General features: G+C 49.6%; 1 protein-coding gene across 1 annotated transcript in view; it reads left to right on the forward strand.

Annotated features, from left to right (window-relative positions):
* The window catches only part of LOC123979965 (high affinity immunoglobulin gamma Fc receptor I-like), a 24,231-nt gene that overhangs the window by 287 nt on the left and 15,883 nt on the right, over window positions 1-8,061 (forward strand). The gene's annotated exons all lie outside the window — the stretch shown is intronic.

Raw genomic sequence — 8,061 nt, forward strand, 5'->3', positions numbered from 1 at the left:
CTTGCCCTCGGTACATCACGGATGGAGATTCTCATGAGATGTGTGTCTCATGTTTGGGGATGGAGCACGCCCGGGCAGCTCTCGAGGGGGCTGCCTGCACCCGTTGCGAAGCCCTTTCCGTGCGGGTACTGAGGTACAGCATGGCTCTCTTTTCCGAGGATGGCCGGATGTGTTTTCCCCGTGGTGCGGGCCCTGCGGCCGCTGAGGCGGCCCGGCGGCTTCACTCATGGGGTTCACAGCGTGATCTGTCGGAGGATTTCGGGACGGCTGAGGCTTTTTCCCGACCTTCATCCGCTGGCTCCGACGCTTCCTTTCCTCGTTCAGGAGCCCGTTCTCGGCTTCTCCCGCTCGCGGTTTGGATCCGGAGACGCAGTGGACGATGACTTCCGGGTGTCGGGGCGGCGTCATCTGGCGGCGCCCGACTATGACGTGCTGCTGGAGGTGGTGACTAGAGCCGTGGCTAAGCTCAACATCAACTGGCCAAAGGAGCAGACACCACAGGCTAGTGGTAAGCTTGATGAAAGGTTTCTTAAGCACCACACGCCACCTCCACGCCGGTCTCTGCCATTCTTTCCTGATTTACATGATGAACTGTGTAATCATGGGGCAGACCCTTCTCTACATGGCTTTCCATACCCCGATCACTGAACTACAGTAATGTGATGGGGGTTAGGGTCCGTGGTTATGGGAGGATGCCTCGGGTGGAGGATGCGCTTGCGAGCTATCTCTCCCCTCGACTTGCGTCCTCCCTGGAGAAGCCGGCGTTACCATCCAAACCATGTCGCACCACATCCACGCTCGTGGGGAAGGCGTACATGGCAGCAGGCCAGGCAGGTGCGAGCTTGCACACCATGGCGGTGCTTCAAGCCTACCAAGCCGACCTGCTACAGGAGATGGTTCAGAGGGGGGGTCCCTCTGAGGAAGATCTGGCTGAGCTTCGCAGAACCACGGAGCGTTAGACGTAGAAAAGGCGAAGCGTTCCGCCAGTACCTCCCTCGCCGGTCTGGACCCAAGGCAGCTGAGGCTGCCAGGCGTAGGTCCCTTCCCTCTACGAGCTCCTACGGAGAGGAGAGGAAGCAGAGTGTCGCTTCTCGGGGGCCCCCCCAAGGAGCTGGGGCAGCGAGACGGCGCTCTCACCCTCAGCCTTCTGAGAGACGCGATCTGAGGACCGTCATTCAGTCCCGACGGAGCTCAGGGAAGACCGGGGTAGGGAAGTCTTTCTCCCCTCCCGCACCCCCCCACCCCCCCGGAGGCCGATCGGGGTCCCCTCCGCCGTGGCAATGGGTGATGTTATCCCGCCATTTACACGTTCAGGACGCACCTGCCACCATCGAGTCCACGCCGTATTGCCTGCCCCGAGGGTCTGCAGTCAGGGGGCGTTCAGCCCGGAGGGGCTGGTTCCATTGGCAGACTTTGCAGAGGCTTGGCGGAGCCTGACGAACATTTCTCTATGGGTCCTGCGCACTGCCATAGATGGGTTTCGACTACAGTTCAAAACCCGCCCTCCAAAATTCAACGGGGTGGTTTGGACTGTGGTCCGCCCGGAGCAAGGTCCGGTGTTGGGACAGGAAGTTCTTACTCTGCTGAGGAAAGGGGCCATGGAACGTGTCTCCCCCCCAGACAGAGACGCCGGTTCTACAGCCAGTACTTCATAGTCCCCAAGAAGGACGGAGGGCTGCGCCCTATTTTGGATCTGCGGGTTCTAACCGGTCTCTGAGGACATTCAGGTTCAAGATGCTCATCATCCCCGCCATCGTGATGCACATCCAATCCGAGGATTGGTTCGTCACGATAGATCTAAAGGATGCCTATTTCCACGTCTCCATCCGTCCTTCTCACAGGAAGTTCCTGAGGTTCGCCTACGGGGGTGTGTCTTACCAGTATCGGGTTCTTCCATTCGGCCTGGCACTTCCCCTCGCACATTCACCAAGTGTATGGATGCAGCACTGGCCCCGCTGAGGCTCCAGGGCATCCGGATTTCAACTACATCGACGACTGGCTCATCCTAGCCCAGTCTCGAGAGTTGGCGGTTCGGCATCGAGATGTCGTTCTGGCTCATCTGCGGCGTTTAGGGCTGAGGCTCAACGCAAAGAAGAGTGTCCTGGCGCCCACCCAACGGACTACGTTCCTAGGGGTAGTATGGGATTCGACAACGATGCGGGCACAATATTCTCCGGCACGTGTCGACACCATATTGGCTGCCGTGAAAGGGGTGAAGTTAGGCCACGCCATCACTATAAAACACTTTCAACGAGTGTTTGGTCTCCTGGCAGCTGCGTCCAGCGTAATACCATCTGGACTGCTGCACATGAGACCCCTGCAGTGGTGGCTAAGGACCAAGGGAAATCCTCTCCGTCTGATTTGGGTTACGCGCAAGTGTCTTCGTTCCCTATCAGTTTGGAAGGAAACTTGGTTCCTGTCCCAGGGGCCCATGCTGGGAGTGTCTTGTCGCCGGCTGGTCATTTTGACAGACGCCTCCCTCACGGGCTGGGGCGCGGTCATGGACGGCCGCTTTGCAAGGGGATCCTGGCAGGTGCATCAATCCGAGTGGCATATCAACTGTCTCGAGATGTTGGCAGTGTTCCAGGCTCTAAGGAGTTTCCTGCCCGATCTCCAAGGCCACCACGTCCTGGTTCGTTCCGACAACACAGCGGTGGTGGCCTATCTGAATCACCAGGGCGGTCTGCGCGTCAGATCCTCCTGTGGTCCCAGCAGAGGTTACTATCGCTCAGGGCGATGTATCTCCCGGGGACACAGAATCAGGGAGCAGACCTGCTGTTGAGGCAGGGGCTGAGGCCCGGGGAATGGAGACTTCACCCCGAAGTGGTGGAGCTCTTGTGCGGAGAGTTCGGCCCCATAGACATGGATCTGTTTGCGTCTCAAGAGACTACGCACTGCCCGCTATGGTTTTCTCTCGTTCCTCCAGCCCCGTTGGGTCTGGACGCCATAGTACATTCGTGGCCGAGGCTACGTCTGCTTTTCACCCAGTCGCTCTGCTCCCGGGGGTTCTGGAGCGGGTCCGCCAGGACAATGTCCCTCTGAGGAGAGACCTGCTGTCCCAGGCGCAGGGCCGGGTTCTTCACCCTTGCCCCGCCATATGGCGACTGTGGGTCTGGCCCCTGAGGGGGCACAGTACCTAGAGGCGGGTCTAACACCCGGAGCATTCGAGACCCTCCTGAGCTCCAGGGCCCCGTCCACACGGAGGATGTACGGCCTGAAGTGGAGTGTTATCTCCACTTGGTGTAGGGAGCGGTCGGTGGACCCTGTTACCTGCCCGGTGGTTCAGGTACTTGAGTTCCTCCAGGACCGGTTCTCTGCTGGTCTTTCCCCTTCCACCCTCAAGGTGTACGTGGCAGCTATTTCATCTTTCCACGCCCATCTGAGGGAGGGGTCTTTGGGGAAACTTCCCTTGGTTGTACGTTTCCTCCGTGGTGTTCCCACTTGGGATCTGGCGGTGGAACCCCTGGAGTCAGCTGAGGCTAAGCACTTGACCCTCAAGATGGCCTTTCTCCTTGCTATCACCTCTCTGAGGAGGGTGGGGGATCTCCAAGCGCTTTCGGTTTCCCCGCAAAGCCTGGAGTTTGCCTCGGGGAATATTAGGGCTATCCTGCACCCTCGTCCAGGATACATCCCTAAAGTGCCTTCTTGTGCGGCAGGGTCCACAGTGCTGCAGGCATTTCATCCTCCACCTCATGTGACGGCGGAGGACGGGAGACTTCATCTGCTCTGCCCTGTCAGAGCACTGAGTATTTACACTCTGAGGTCCTCCCGTTGGAGGAAGGCTGACCAGCTGCTAGTGTGTTTTGGGTCCCCCAGGGCTGGGCTCCCTGCATCCAAACATACTATTAGCAACTGGATTGTTCAGACTATTTCCCTGGCCTATCAGGTGTGCGGTTTGCCTTCACCTGTGGCTGTGAGGGCTCATTCTACCAGAGGCATGGCAGCCTCTCGAGTCCTCCTTACCGGGGCCTCTTTGCAGGATGTCTGTTTAGTGGCTGGCTGGGCCACTCCGCACACATTCATTCGGTTTTACCTTCGGCACCTGGCACTCGTGCGCTCTCCTCTTAGTCGTGCCACTTTATTGCACACAGGGGCAGGCGGGGTTTTCGGCACGGTTTAGTGGGTATCTCGTTCCCATAGTGTCGTAACCGACGCAGTTCGAGTTCCTACGTATGTAACCCTGGTTCCCCGAGAAGGGGAACGAGACACTGCGTCGGCCCGCCGCACCTCTCTCCCCGCCTGAAGCGCCTACTTCATAGTTAAGCTAATGATGACTGTGTACAGGTGTGCTTTATACTCCTCCGGTTATTCCGTCACACCTTACCGTTCTAGCAACAAGCCAATAGGATTGGAGTGATTTCATTCACGTTCAGAATGCTGCTTCGCCTAGAGGCGTTCCCATAGTGTCGTAACCGACGCAGTGTCTCGTTCCCCTTCTCGGGGAACCAGGGTTACATACGTAACCGAAGACGTTTCTTGTTGAGGTGCACTCCCGGGAACTTGTAGGTGTCACCATCTCTAACCCCAAAGTGCATCTGCCCTGTAACTGAAAACACATTTAATAACACATGTCCCCCAATTCAGAGAACTTTAAATCCAGTGCACCAGTTACTAAAAGTTACCTGAGTAGTTAAATAAATCTCATTAACAGGAAGTCAGGTTGATTCTCTGAATATGTGAGTTTGTTTTAAACCAGCAGATGTCAGCAGAGTTACTCTGCAGCCAACAGGAGGACAGAGTAATGTGTTACATCCAGCATGTTCATCTTTAGAGAGTGGATCCCAAGCTTAACTGCACCGTTTTGAGAAGAGTCTTTATTTGGTTTGTTAAATTAATGTGGGTTGTTTTGTGTGACGGCCAAGTGGCCATTAATGAGTTGATGCTTGATTTAGGCTCTAAAATCAGCACTTGACCAGCCTATAAAAGAATCCATAGATATAAAACACTGCGTTTAAACTTTTATTATCACCACCACAGTAAAAAGGCATTCTTGATCATCAGAGGCTGCTGCGCCTCACAACAGGCTATACAGTCTAAACTGGAAGACGTTGCACAGAAGTACGTCTGGGAAACGCACACATTTAGCTAAATTACTTTTTCAACTTGATGATCTTTCAGTATAAACACATGCATCTGTTCCAGGAGGACTCTGTGAAACCATTAACACAAAGGTTTGAACAGGTTTCCTTCCCCCATCACTGTTTCTCTGTGCAAAACTAAAAGGGGACACTTGATGTTGCATCATTTCACAGCAGAAGTCCAGATGATAAATGTAAAACAGGACTCACACTGATCATTAAACATCAGAGATGAACCACAGTTTAGTTGCACAGTGAACGTTACTGCCTCCTGCAGGACATCTGTGTCACTGCAACAACAACAACAGAAGTAAGAGAGAAACCCAGGAAGGTTTGATCTAAACTTCTACAAAATGTTTTTGGAAAGTGAAATCTTCATCACACAGATATTTACAGAGTGGAGAGAAACTCCACTGAGGAACTTTACCTCCTTGTTTCTAATGAATCTGTCTCTCAGTGATCTCAGATCAGCCCACCTTCATGTTCAGCCTGCAGCGCTGTCACTTCCTGCATGTGATTAAACTCTTTGTGTAGGGCCCCGTGTCTCCTGATGAGCTCTGAGTGAAGAAGCAAAACCAGATGAGCTTCTACACAGTCACTGCTCTCACCTACAGAGAGGAAGAGATTAACTGGACTGACTGAGTGGAGGAGCAATGGGACAGACAGCTTTTCTGCTCTGTAAGTACAATCTGATGAAAAACAACGTCACTTTAGAATTTACCTGAAAAAAGACAAAACTCAACTAAGAAAAATAACCACAACTGGTGCAACAAGCTTCATTATGCTACAAAAATGAAATAACTACCACTTCTTACAGCATTGAAGCAGAACAGAACAAACATATTTAATGTTTTTTTTTTCCTTCATTCAGACAGACATAAAGAAAATCACATCTAAAAAGTTACTTTAATAATTAAGCCTTTGGAACAAACGATTAACAGAACGTAGCATTAACAAACTTTTGTTCTACAGGAAATGTATTCTTGTACATAATCCTGCTGAGACATTTAATGTACACAATAATATATATATTTTAAATTATTTATATTTGGAAGATATTGCAGTGAGCAGCAGAACTCAAACTTTTTCAAGTCTGGTCTGGTTTTATGTTAAATCTCTGGTTTCTCTTCAGTGCTGATCTCTCTTCTGAGCTGCAGGATCAGCAGAGGTGAGTGAACTCCGATGGTCAGAAGCTGATAGCAAAATGCTTTCTGCTGAATACTGATACAAAATGTACCCAAAGAGTTTGAACATCAATAAATAGAATACTTCAACAACAAGTTTTAACATACAAAAACTTTAATGAACATTAACAAATTTTGTTAAACAAGATTATTAACAACCACCAACAAAAACAGGCTTAAGTAAAACTACCCAAAACAAAAAAGTTGACCAGGATGCAACAGCATCAAGACTGTTTTGATCATTTTATTTTGAGAAAAAGATCTGATCCATGTCTTCAGATGTGAAATAAATCAAATGCCCGAAAACATTTTGTAACTTAAAAATAGTGCAAAATGAAAATTTACAATAAAACTCTTTATGAAACTATAAGACTTTTTAATTGAATTGAAATGTGCAGAAGAAATGTTGGTAAGTTTATTAGTTCTCAATTGAGATGTAACTATTTTCCTTTTATTCAAATGTTGGTTAAATGGCATTAATTTCTCTTACATTGTAAATTAAACACCAAAGCTGTGCAGCCTCTGAGACATCGCTCACAGACAGAGCTGTGGGAAGTCTGCTGCTGAAGACTCAAAAAAGGGCACCAAATTCATGTATTGGGCCTCAGTGCACTGAAAGCTGTGATGCAAACAGTTCAAAACCCTAGTTAAAATTAAAATGGTTTTATTATTAAACATCTGTAATAAAAACACTCAGATAACTACTAAGTCCTTGCAGGGCTAACTACCTTGCTGCTGCATGAAGAAGGATGGTACGCTCTGGTCCATCATCTTTAAAAGCATTTGCTTCAAGTGACCGGTCACCGTTCCTTATGATGACCTTTCTGATCTTCAGGAGCACTTTGCAGTTGTATGTGGGGCGGTCAGCGTACAGGGCTTGTCTAGTAGTGTTCATGAGACAGTTCTCTGCTGTGGCTGTGGCACCCTCTGCTCTATCATTCTATAGCCAGCTAGCTGAACTGTGTCCGCCTCAATATGATTGTTTTAGTCAACCGAGGGTCAGTGGTCGTGGTGGTGGGCTAGTGAGCGTGTATAGGAAAAATTTTAAATGTCATCAAGTACGCTGTGATGAATTTAACTCCTTTGAAGTTCTCACTCTTAAAGTTGGAGGGCTGCAACCTGTCATATTTGTTATAATTTATCGCCCCCCAAAACCGCCTGGAGGATTTTTATCAGAACTTCCTTGATTTTTATCTACTCTGGTTTTAAATTATGACAGAATTGTTCTTTGTGGCGATTTTAATATTCATGTTGATGACCCCAACAATGGTAATGCAACTGACTTTTTAAATATGGCCACTTCTATTAACTTCAAACAACATGTCAAAGGACAAACACATAACCGTGGTCATACACTGGACTTGGTTTTTACCCTGGGTGTCAGCATTTGCTCTGTGGAATTAGTGGACATGACCATATCTGACCACAGATGTATTGTTTTTAGCTGCGATTCGCCTGTTACTCATGCCGCCTCACCAAGCTCCGTGTGTTGTCGCATCTTTAATGAACAAAGTGTTTCAAAGTTTTGCGCAGTCTTTCAGAGCCAAAGCCAACACCTGTCTGATTCCAACACCAACAATCTGGTCGATCACTTCAATCATATCTGCTTGTCGTCACTAAATATTACTGCTCCTCTAAAGGTTAGGCCTACGTCTAAAGCTAGTAAGCAACCCTGGATAAATGACAGCATTCGCAGCCTAAAAAGGGAATGCAGAAAGCAGAGCGCAGATGGAAAAAATCCAATCTCCAAGTCCATTACCTCAGTCTGAAGGATTTATTAATTAACTACGAGCTCTTGT

The sequence above is a fragment of the Micropterus dolomieu genome, linkage group LG12, assembly GCF_021292245.1.
Source record: "Micropterus dolomieu isolate WLL.071019.BEF.003 ecotype Adirondacks linkage group LG12, ASM2129224v1, whole genome shotgun sequence".
Taxonomy (NCBI): domain Eukaryota; kingdom Metazoa; phylum Chordata; class Actinopteri; order Centrarchiformes; family Centrarchidae; genus Micropterus; species Micropterus dolomieu.